This window comes from Lineus longissimus, chromosome 2 (assembly GCF_910592395.1).
Source record: "Lineus longissimus chromosome 2, tnLinLong1.2, whole genome shotgun sequence".
Taxonomy (NCBI): domain Eukaryota; kingdom Metazoa; phylum Nemertea; class Pilidiophora; order Heteronemertea; family Lineidae; genus Lineus; species Lineus longissimus.
The window spans coordinates 12541594-12553832 of record NC_088309.1 but is presented as its reverse complement, the minus strand read 5'-3'; positions in this window follow the sequence as shown (position 1 = coordinate 12553832).

Below are 12239 nucleotides of genomic sequence, written 5' to 3'. Positions count from 1 at the left end.
GGCGGAGGTTCATAGGGCGCAACAAGTTCAGGAACATCTGGGTTATCACCATGATCAAAGTCAACATCATCCACTGATATCTCTCTATTGTCCTTTGGTGGCAACACTGGAGCACGGTAGCGAGACAACAGTTCCTTATTCCACACCTTTCCATCCTCTGTTTGAAAAGTCGCTGGACCTTTGACGGCAGTGATACGCACTGGGTCAGAATACTTAGAAAATCCTTTACGGACGTGTCTTGGAATTTTGAAATGGACATAGTCTCCAACTTCTAAATCGGACAACTTAGCTGTACGATGCTTGTCAGCATAAGCCTTAGATTTCGCTTGCTTATGTTGGACACGATTGCGAACAGAATCAATCGGTTTCAAGGGTTTGACAACATGTAGACCTGGAATGTCCAATCCTGTTACCATACGCCGACCATGAAGGAGTTCAGACGGTGAAACTCCCATCGTCGCATGAGGTGTAGCACGGTATACACATAATGATTCACGAACAGCAAGGGTAAGAGATTTTCTCTCTTTGGTAGCAAGCTGAATAGTATTTCCTAAAGTCTGATTGAAACGTTCAACTGCACCATTAGCTTGTGGGTGGTAGATAGCTGAAGTAGTATGACGGATATTTCTCCTCACACAGAAGTCTTCAAAAACATGTGACACAAACTGAGGTCCATGATCGGTAACAATCTCTTGAGGGTATCCTTCACGTGAAAAATATTCCTTGAAGGAATGAAATGACAACGTCAGTGGTAACTCGTGGTACAAGTGCAGCTTCGGGCCATTTACTGAAGTAATCATGCACAGTGATAGCAAACCTGCCTGAGTGTGGTGCACTATCATTCGGACTTACAATGTCCATCGAAAGTTTTTCCCATGGTTTATTGGATAGTGAAACAGGCTGCATCGGTGCAGGCCTAGTAGGCGCAGTTTTATCATTCATCTGACAAGTGGTACACGTGTGGATCGCTTGTTCCACTTGTATATCCATACCATTCCACCAGTATAGTCCATGCAAATGTTGCTTAGTACGAACAATCCCCTGATGGCATTGGTGTGCAATTTCTATGATTCGTGCGGTAAGCGCTTTCGGTACGACAACGCGATCTCCACGCAACAGGTTTTGCTTGTAAACAGACAACTCCTTTCGGAATCTGAACATACCATGGACAGCTTTGTCTACAGCATCCAGTTTATCTGGCCAACCATTCACAGTGTAACGTATTTCCTTTTGCAAGGTTTCATCATCATTCGTAGCAGTAGTTATTTCAGCGAGAGTAAAGGCCTTCATACACTACATGACAAAAGTAGAAATCAGCTGCTACAAAAGTCACCTTCGACAAAAGACATTCTGGTGACATTCCACAGAAGTCGAAATTTCTCCACACACTGATAGACATGTGGACGTGCAAAACGCAACTGCGACATGTTTCCAGGTGACACTCTACAATAGTCAATAATGTAGCACACATTTGCTACAAAATGATCCCGACAGGCCACAGAAATCACCATTTGCCACAAATATTTTTAGCTCAGCTGACTAAGTCAGCCGAGCTTGTCAAATAAGTTGTTCAGTGGCGTCCGTCTGTCCATCCATCCATCCATCCATCCATCCATCCATCCGTCCGTTAAACCCATGGTGCACATTTTGTAACCGTAAGACCTAGAGACTTCAATTTTGCATTTCTGGATACTTCTGGTCAAACTCTACTTTCAAAACAAAATTTGTCGCCATTCGACCTACTTCCTGCGAGCGAGAGTGCATGAAGGAAACTGGCCTATATCGGCCTAGGAGCAGCAGAATTAGTCGAAATATGCTCTAATATTAAGATAAAATTCTTGAAAATCTATTTTATTGAGAAAAAGTTCAAAATTTTAACAGGAGAGGGCGCTACCTGCCTTTTAATTATTTCTGCTGATTCAAATTCCCGCCCGATGACGTCAGCCATCAATGAAGTCTCCTATTTGCCAGTTCTCAAAACATGGCAGCTACACAACAAAAGCAGTAGCTCTATAGGAATAAATCACTGTTCACTTCAGCTTCGTAATCGATTGTACCCCCACTTTATTGTGTTTTGTGTGGTGTTCCTATTCAATCAACGATGTAAGGCCTCATTATGTTGGTTTTAATTGGGAAGGTGCATTATAAGCGGCGTACGAAATACCGAAGCAGAGACAAAATGGTGGGATGTTGTTTACGCCATGTGCAATAATCTTGGAGCTCAATGACACTCAAGTACCCAATTTTCTGCTTAAAAAGTAGTCTGGTGGGCGATATTATCACTAGATCGTTTCAGTGGTAGTCATAAGGTCTTTAGGGACTAAATTCAGAAATTAGTTCTTGAAAATTTGGCCACATTTCTGTGAAAACGATATCGGAAGTGCATGCTCTTTTCGCGATGACATCGCCGATGTATTTTGAAGTGGAGAATTCCCACAGTATGTGCAGTGAATCGGCATGATTCTGTTCGCCTATTATGTTTTAGTTCTACGATTCTTTCATGGGTAAAAAGTAGACATTCTAAGCAATACAAAAATGTCACTCCCATAAAAATTGATTGGAAATTGAGGGAGCTACGGCATTCTGTTCGGCAACTGGCAGCGCTGAAAAAATACATTGCATACTGTACAATACCAAATGGCACATTTTAAAAAGCGCTCATTGGACAACGTAGGGAATCACCAGAAATGACGTCATCGCTGGTCTAAATAGAAAACTACGGTGGCGCAGTAGAGCACAAGAAAAGGTTTAGCATTAACTTCGTCATGCAAGCTTCAGCAACAAAACGATTTCTCATGAATGATTTATTTGATCATCATCAGCTTGTTTCCCCTGATAGATAAAAAAATGATTTACAATTTCCATCAAAGTTTTCTATTTTGTGTATAGTCACATGATATTTAACTGGCAAGGAGCCAAGCAGTTTTGAATATTCGCGGGAAAATACTTCGTACTTGTAAACGAGGCTATGACAATGAGTATCCTCATTCATGGCCGAAACTTCATGTTTCGGTAAATATTTTCATACGATGATTTCACCCGAATTATGGTCAGGATTGAGGAATGAACAGTGGCATAATTATGTCAACCAAAAACGTTGGTACCGTAGTGAACGCAAAAGGATATCAAATACCATGGAGCATGCCATTTCATGCATAATGAACTAAACACCGGGAAGATATTAATGATATTAACTCAGCTGAGCGCCAGGCCCTTGGGCCTCTTGTTGTGACTTTCCACAGTTGTTGACTGGTCACTACACATTCATGACATTCCACGTCAACGATGACCAAAACTCTTCTACACCGACGTCACACTTCATAACCATGGCAGACACCCAAGGAGGATACCGCGGTGACGTCACATCACGTGATCCCGACCCATATTAGTGATCGCTATGGCCAATCAGATTCAGTCTACTGACAGCACCAGCACTGAACACATCTCCACGTCTCACTGTCTGGTGCGCTCCTGTACACAAAAACACCAATAGACATGAAATATTGCAATACCTAGTATGGATTCTTCCTGTGTAGAATAAAATTTACAGAGCAGATTAACTTCCACGAATAAAAAAGACGTTTGGCGTGGCCAAAGTGCGGAAATAATGGGAAATAATGTCTCCGCTAAAATACACTACGAAATACACTAGGCAATGCACTACGCAATACACGGTAGAGATGCAGTTGAGTTTGTTATTGTTTTGACTTAGAAACCCGCCCATATCATAATATATTCATGTATTCATGAAGTATGAACTCATTTCTGTCCCATACAACTCTAAGAACAGTCAATTTCTCCTTAAATCATCACCGAAACCGCGATATCCGCAGGAAGATTTCGTTCTAGTGTCCGAAAATGCATGATCTCACAGGGGCGCTAACTCGACAAATAGAGGGGATCTATGGGGATCTATGCGAGTTTTAGGTATAACAGGTCTCGAACTTGTAAAATCTGTAAACATGCCTCCAAATCCCATTATGATAATGAAGAGATTGCCCCATATCTGGGAGACTGTTTTGAAACCATCGCTAATTTTGGAAGATCGGTGCCGGCTATTTGGTTTAAAAAACCCTATTTTTCCCCATCAAAACAGCACTTTTCATTATTCAAATGATAGCTTATTGTCTGAAGACTTATTTCATAGCAGAAAAGTACTAATAACTCTGATTTGATGCGAAAAATCTAACTTTTTTGATGACTTGATTTTCCCTTGGCCGTGGATCGAGTTTGTTTACAATATGCAGCGCCATCTTGGAAAAGCCGTGACGTCACCGCGGTATCCTCCTTGGCAGACACCGAACTGGTCGCATCGGTATGTCTGTCTCTCATTGTCATCATTCGGCGAAGACGAACCAGACGAATGCGATTTTCTTGATTTTGTCATCTGCTGTTAGCATAAACAACGGCGGGTATTAAACAAGTATAATCAACATGAATGAGATTTACATTTTGCCTCGGAATCTTTGGACTATAGGACTGTAGCCTGTGTACCATGCAAAGGGAAGTTGCTCCGCGTGCGATTTGCTCTGTCCTCATTCTAATTTAAACGACCAACATAGATTCATAAGTAGTGGATGAATTGCAATCCTAATCACAGGGTTTACATCCAATTTTCTTGTATTGTCTTCCAAGCAAATAATATTAAACTGGATATTAATATATTTTGTTCATTTATTTCTTGGGTAAACGTGTATTGAAATTGGTCGGGGCATATTTACCAACCTTACCGGTGACGTCCAATTCAGTAGCGATTTCGGCTATCTTTTTCCTCTTTTCGTTCCTATTGTGGTACAGAGGGGACTTAACGTTAAAAAGACATTCTTGCAACCCCCCCCCCCCAAAGATCACAAAATCTTGATGTTTTTTTCTAAATACCACGTAGCCATCTTCCTGTCCCATGAGTAACAGGTCTCCAAAAATTGAACATATTCAATTCAGCTGTCCACAGCCTTCCACAGGGGTAAACATGCCCACAAAGGTCACTGACTGAATACACACTGAATGATTTTTGTAAAAGATGACTCAAGAGTTGGAAGCTCGAGTGGCCACCTGAAACACGGTCACAATAGTCGTAATCATCTACACACCTATTGACTTTTGTGGTTAACGTTATACAATTTTCAACAAGGCGGGACATATGGATACTTCGTAACAAGAGTTCCTATTGTATACACATTGCAACGTTTTTTTGGAAACAAGCCACAAAATGACTTTTGTCATGAAGTGTATGGAGGCCTTAACACACGCAGTATCATCCTCGAATGTCAAACAAATGGCTTCATCCTCAATATCGAAACCAGTAGTATCTTCTAGTGGCAATCTAGAGAGAGCATTGGCAAAGCAAACTTCACGACCTGGGTTATACTCAACTGTATAATTGTACTTCATTAACCGACCATCAATCTGCATTCCAAGACGGATAATAGTGTCTAGAAAGGCAACACCCTGTTTAACAACATGTACAGGTACCTGGCAGATACGATCCTTGATGTGATGTCGGCGGTAAAAGTTCCACAGACTTTAACGATATCCATAGAGTAAGACTTGAGTTGTACCTCAGCAGGTTGTAAGGGAACGTGGGCGAAATACTTTTCGTATTGCGCTTCTGAGATTAGAGTTCTCGGACTTCCTGTATCGACTAACATGCGCATTGGAACATGGTTCATCGTAATCGTACACGAGATTGCATTGGCGTCCTTGGGTGCATTCACAAGTGACAGCACATGCATATCAGGTTCAGGCACGGAATGTGTAGTCACACAACCAGTAAGATCATTCTCCAAAGTTTTATCGAGTTGTAGGTGCCTAACTGTAGTAGCATTTGTATGTTTTGCCTGCATACATAACTTCTGTAAGTGACCTTTCTTGCCACAGGTATGACAAGTAACTTGTGTAGCACGACAGTCCTTGGAGTTAGCAAGATGTGATCTTGAACAACACCTATAGCATGAGCGATTGTCAGTAGACGGCGTAGGCCTCGTAGGTTTTGAAAACGACTGTCGATGGCTTGGCTTTTTATGATGGGCTTTCATTGCATGGACTGTATCCTCAGATTTAGCGGCCTCTTTTCCCATCGTTTTCGATTCTTTCTGTGCTTGTTCAACACGACGCGCAATAGTCGAGGCCTTTTTCTAATGACGGGTCCTTCTCTAAAAGCAGGCACTCCTGGCATTTCGGATTGTTGGTTTTCTCCACTATCTGATCACGTACCATTTCGTCAAGTCGATCTCCGTAGTTGCACGGAATCACTAACTCACGCAGGTTTGTAACGAACTGATCAATAGTTTCATCAGTATGTTCAGATCTTTTCTGGAAATGTACCCTCGCGGCAATGGTATTTTCCACGGGTGCAAAATGACTCTAACAGCTTAAGCGCTTTCACGTAGTCGTCATCCCCATCAGCATACTCAACAGCATCCTCCCGTAGCGAGTAAAACACACGTTAGGCTTCAGCCCCAAAAGAATGTAGTAAGAGTCCTCTCTTGCGTTGCGGTGAGAATTTATTCCTCTCATCTTCAGCAGCAATGAGGTAATTCTCAAACATCGACTTCCAGAATTTCCACTGGAAAGCAGGTTTACCAGGACTCTGGAGGAACGGTGCAGGTAGTGGCACAGAAAATGCCATTTCGTAGAAATGTGCCTAGGAACGAGGTTCGGAGTAATGTCAGCAGCACAGCAAGGTCGTAGTAGTGAAGTAACAAAATCGAAGCTAGGGACGGGTTTTAAAAGCACATGGATGCAAAGTGATGAGCAAAAGTTCCCAAAATTCTAGCAATGGAGCATTGTAAGAGTGCCGGACAAAGTTCATTCCGCGCAGCAGATTCTTATCTTCAATTCACACATCCTCGTTGCCACAATGTGGTATCGTAACAGTAGCAATCATCAATGAAAGAAGCAAGTCTTGTAAACTTTAACAACGTTCTTAATTACTCATCATCGCGCTCCAGACTCCGGAGAGCCCAGTTACATCATTCATAACTAGGTGGCAGCATCTGCTGTAGCAGACGACAGTAATACTTCAAGACACGACACCGGACACTTTTTCAAGGGGGGCATTTGTTACTGTTACACCGGCACCACCAAAACCATTGATATGCACTTCCCAACAAATCTTTGTAAGGTTCTAACATCAAGCTCTTCACACAATACAACGGCCTGTCTCAACTGAATAAAGTTTTGTTTCTTATCATCGGGCAAAATATATGCCTGGCGTACCGAATCCACAATGTACCCTAAATATCTCAACGATGTCACCCCATCGCATGCGCTCTTATGCAATGCAAAAAAGTATGCTAACCGAGTTAATAGTTCTAACAAAGCCTACCGTGTAATGTTGATACTACCCACCACCACTAGCGTTACCTTATTCACGACCTCTACCGCAAACCTATGGTGGCGGCTCTTTGCCAAGAACTGATATTAAACATCTATTGTCGTTTCGTTCTTTATTCTGTTCTTCCAATGTCCACAGATCACGTGAAAACTGTAACAAAATACAAAATAATAAGAAACATTGTCTTTACCACAATAACTTGAAGGACATGAGCATAAGGTGCATACCAATGAGTCTGTCTATGGAGAAAATTTGGACATGACCTGTAGCTTAAAGGACACCAAGACACTGGACAAATATAGTTGGAATACAAAGTAATCTAGCCTAATGCAGTTACTGTGGATACCAGAAGGATGACTGTACATCCAGAAATATATGCAATGCACATCCTGTACCAAATGTTGTACAACACATATACAAGTGTCTAATTTTATAGTCTGATGTTGTGGATTACGAGTTCTACATATTTGGGGCAGTGTCTCCACCAAAACCTATTCATTCTTGCCTTTATAAATTGAATAGAGATCATTTTGATAACATCTTTTTGGTGAACCATTGTCTGTTATACATTATAGCCGGATATCCGGTCTGCATCTGCAAATGGCGCCGCCTATCGTTACAATGAGACATCATTTTTCCTTTGCTGGGAACACATTGAATGCGTCATTATAAACCCAAAATTGACATCTGTCAAATCTCTTAATCTCAAAGACGACACCACAAGCGGAGTCTATATATATTAATGGTTCCATAGTTACCTAGGTTGCCACCAATCGAATCCTTATAAAAGTAACAGCGCCGAACTCAAGGGCGCGAAATTTAATTGTACAAAAAAGGTTATTTTAGAAATCTAAAACAGCAACATGCCTTCCCTAAATTGTTGGTCAATTTACACAACACACTTTTTTGCAAATGCCTTCCCAAGACTAACAGTGATGTAACAACAGCTAATCTTTTACAAAATTGATAACTAATACACGATGTAATTCCAATGGGTGGAGTTGCTAATACTCTTTGATAAATGAACATCTTGTAAAGCCATTGCTTTGCCTTGAAGGCACCAAGAAAAACAAAAACACCTGACCGATTTAACTAGAAAACACTTGACAGGTCATCTTTAGACCGACTAGAAAAAACTTGACAGGTCAGCTTTAATATGTAATGTAATGTAATGTAAAATTTATATAGAGCGCCTTACCACCGTGAAAAAACGTGTTCAAGGCGCTACTCCTCAAAAAGCTCCACGGAATAGCCATGCCTTCAGCTGACGCTTGAAGGAGAAAATATTAGTACTTTGGATTGATTTGATTTCAGGGGGGAGCTGGTTCCATAGGAAGGGGGCACATGCAGAAAAGGCTCTGTCGCCATACGAGGTCCTGGTGTGTTTTGCTAGCAACCTGACACTAGATGAGGACCTCGTATGACGAACAGTTTTTGCGAGAGGTAGATGAAGATAACCAGGGGCCAGTCCGTGGAGCACCTTGAAACAGTGAAGTAGCACCTTGAACTGAACCCGTGCCTCAATCGGAAGCCAGTGCAGTTCTTTTAGCACGGGTGTGATATGCTCACGCTTCCGTTTTCTACTGACCAGCCTCGCAGCTCGATTCTGTAACAGTTGGAGAGGAACAAGGGATTTTTTAGGCAATCCGTATAGTAGCCCGTTATTGTAATCAAGTTTTGACGTGACAAGGGCATGAACAAGCCGCTCAGTACAAGGCTGATTAAGATACTTTCTGATCCTACCTATCTTATATAAGCTAAAATTGGCGGCCTTGCAAACATTTTTTATCTGAGCTTGCATGCTCATGCCCTCATCCAGCCAAACACCAAGATCCTTCACACTGCTCGACTTAGGGACCCAGACTCCATTTACAGTGATACCTTGAACTGAACCTGTCCTTCTTGGCGATACAATGTTCAGCATATCCGTCTTTGGAGCATTTAAAGCAAGTTTGTTTGCAACAAGCCAATCCCCAACCCCCAATATGCAATCCTCAGTGCGGGAAACAACCACACCACTCTCCTCAACATCACCACACCTCATGAAATTTATAAGGTGGTTGTCGTCAGCGTACAATTGAAAAGGAATGGTCCAGTTCCGCATGACATCACCAAGTGGCAAGGTGTAGATGGTGAAGAGAATGGGTCCCAACACAGAGCCCTGAGGCACACTGAAGTGAAGGGAGATCGGCTCAGAGCAACAACCACCAACAGCAACCGACAGTGTCCTGCCATGGAGATAGGATGAAAACCACCTCAACACAGTGTCTTTTAGACCAAGTCTCTGCTGCAACCTGTCAATGAGAATACTGTGGTCGACAGTATCGAATGCGGCAGAGAGATCAAGAAAGACAAGAATTGCCTCATTTCCATTGTCCATGCCTGTAAGAATGTCATCCGTAATCTTCAGTAGAACTGTCTCGGTGCTATGGCATTTACGGTATGCAGACTGATTGGTATCAAACAGACCATTCGACGACATGTGCTCATGCAAACGACACGCCACCACCTTTTCAACGAGCTTTGATACAAAGGTGAGATTGGAAACTGGCCGATAATTGCTGAGGATGTCTTTATCAAGAGATGGTTTCTTTATCAGAGGCTTCACCTGAGCAAACTTTAGAGTAGGCGGAACGTAGCCACACTCGAGTGACTTATTTATGATCAGTACAACAGCAGGAAGAACAGTATCCAGACACCTTTTCAGCAGCGATGTAGGAATTGGATCAAGATTACTTCCCTTCGCTGGGAGTGAAACAATAAGATTATATGATGTACACTGGTTGATCGAACTTGTCACTATTAACTACCAAAACCGACATCATCACTACTAACAGCTCAAAGTTTTGAGCTACTACAAAATTAACTGCTCAACTTCAGTTTAACTCTTTGTTTTGGTTAAAATTTAAAAAACAACAACTATAGGCCTACATGTATTTACAATAAGAAATCACATGATCATAGGTACTTAATAATCATCAAATTTCAGAGGCAAAACCCCGTGCAGTGTCAAACTGACACATGCAGAAGATTCTTGCCAGTCTGTGCCCTGCTGCCCAAAGTAACACTAAAAAAAAACAGGTTAAAGAGGTCATAAAAAAATACCATAACTAGAAACTGTCAATTAAGACAGTAAAAATGTCACAAGGAAATAGGATTTACTCCTAAAGAGGTAATAAAATACCAAACTAGAAACTGTCAATTAAGACAGTAAAAATGTCACAAGGAGATAGGATTTACTCCTTCCCGTCATCACTCTCCGGTGCCAACAAATAGACAAGCTTGTGGACTGGACGCTCCAAGGTAGACTTAGTCCTGCCAACGCGGACTTGAACGCTCCTCACCAATCCATCATCACTAGGATACACCTTGGTGACCTTTGCAAGAGGCCAGGAACATCTGGGCAGACTGTCGTCCACTACAATCACAACATCATTTTCACTCAAGTTTCTTTTGGGCTTGTCCCTTTTCTTTCTGGCTTGTACACCTGGAAGAAATTCTGTTCGCCATCGTTTCCAAAACAGGTTCGCAATGTATTGAACCTTTCTCCAACGTTTGCGACAATACAGATCTTGCTTCACAAAGTTACCAGGTAAGGGTTGTACAACAGAAGATTTGAGAGTCAGTAACTGGCTTGGGGATAATGGCTCTGGACTGTCAGGAGATGTTGTGTCAATAAAGGTCAGTGGTCGACTGTTCACAATACACTCCACTTCTGTCATAACAGTCCTCAACAATTCTTCATCCAAATGTTGCCCGTGCTGCAACAACAGAGTGGTCAAGGCACTTCTCACAGTAAGAATCCTCCTCTCCCAGACTCCCCCAAAATGTGAGGCATCAGCTACACGGTTGGGTTCAATTGACACCCAGTCACACCCATCTTTGAGGAGTTTCCCTGCAATCTTCTCCTGGTCCATCTCCTTAACTGCTGCTGTCAATTCATTTCTGCCTCCCACAAAGTTGGTTCCTTGATCACACGTTAGTTGTCTGATTGGACCTCTCCTACATGTGAAGCGCTGATAGGCATTCATAAACGAATTTGTGTCAAGGGAATTGGCAGTCTCAATGTGAATTGCTCGGGAACTCAAACAGGTAAACAGCACTCCCCATCTTTTATGTCACTTCTTCTTTCCCTTACAATGAACGGTCCAAAATAATCAACACCGCTGTACGTGAATGCAGGTACTGCTTCCAATCGCTCCTTGGGGAGGTCAGCCATTTTTTGTCCTACAGGGTTTCCTCTCAGACATCTGCAAGTGATACACTTCATTATGTACCCAGTCACCGCTCCTCTGGCTCCAATTACCCAGTACCCGGCCTGTGGTATCTTGTTCAAAGTCATGCCTCGATCAGCATGACCTACTAAGTGGTGAAAATGCCCAGTGATTAACTTGGTTACATGGCCATGTTTAGGTACCAAAACAGGGTGCTTGAGGTTCTCGCTGAGGTTTCCCTTTGAGACACGTCCTCCCACACACAGTAATGACTGTTCTGATGGGATCCAAGGGTCGCAGATTAGTACCATCTTCCTGGAAAACTTCTTGTTGTACAATTCGCAAAATTGTGGTCTCTGCCCTAGTCATGTCATCAACTGAAAAGGAAAGTCCCCCCTTTCCGACTGTCTCCCCAGGGTGAGGATGGTTAGTTTTGTCCTTTAGTCATTGAATGTACTTCTGGCAAAGTGCTACAGCTCGTTTTAGTCTAAACCATGACGAAAGGTGATGAAATCTGTCTGCCATCTTGCCAGTGGTCTTTACTGTCACAGTGGTTCTGGGGACAGTAGCCGATCGTTTTATCTCCGGGTCCCTGTCATCCAGAGGGATGGGGATATCTTGTAGTGTGGGCTCTGGGATCACGTCTGTTTGAAGAAAGGCTGGGCCCTGCCACCAGAGTTGTTTGTTGA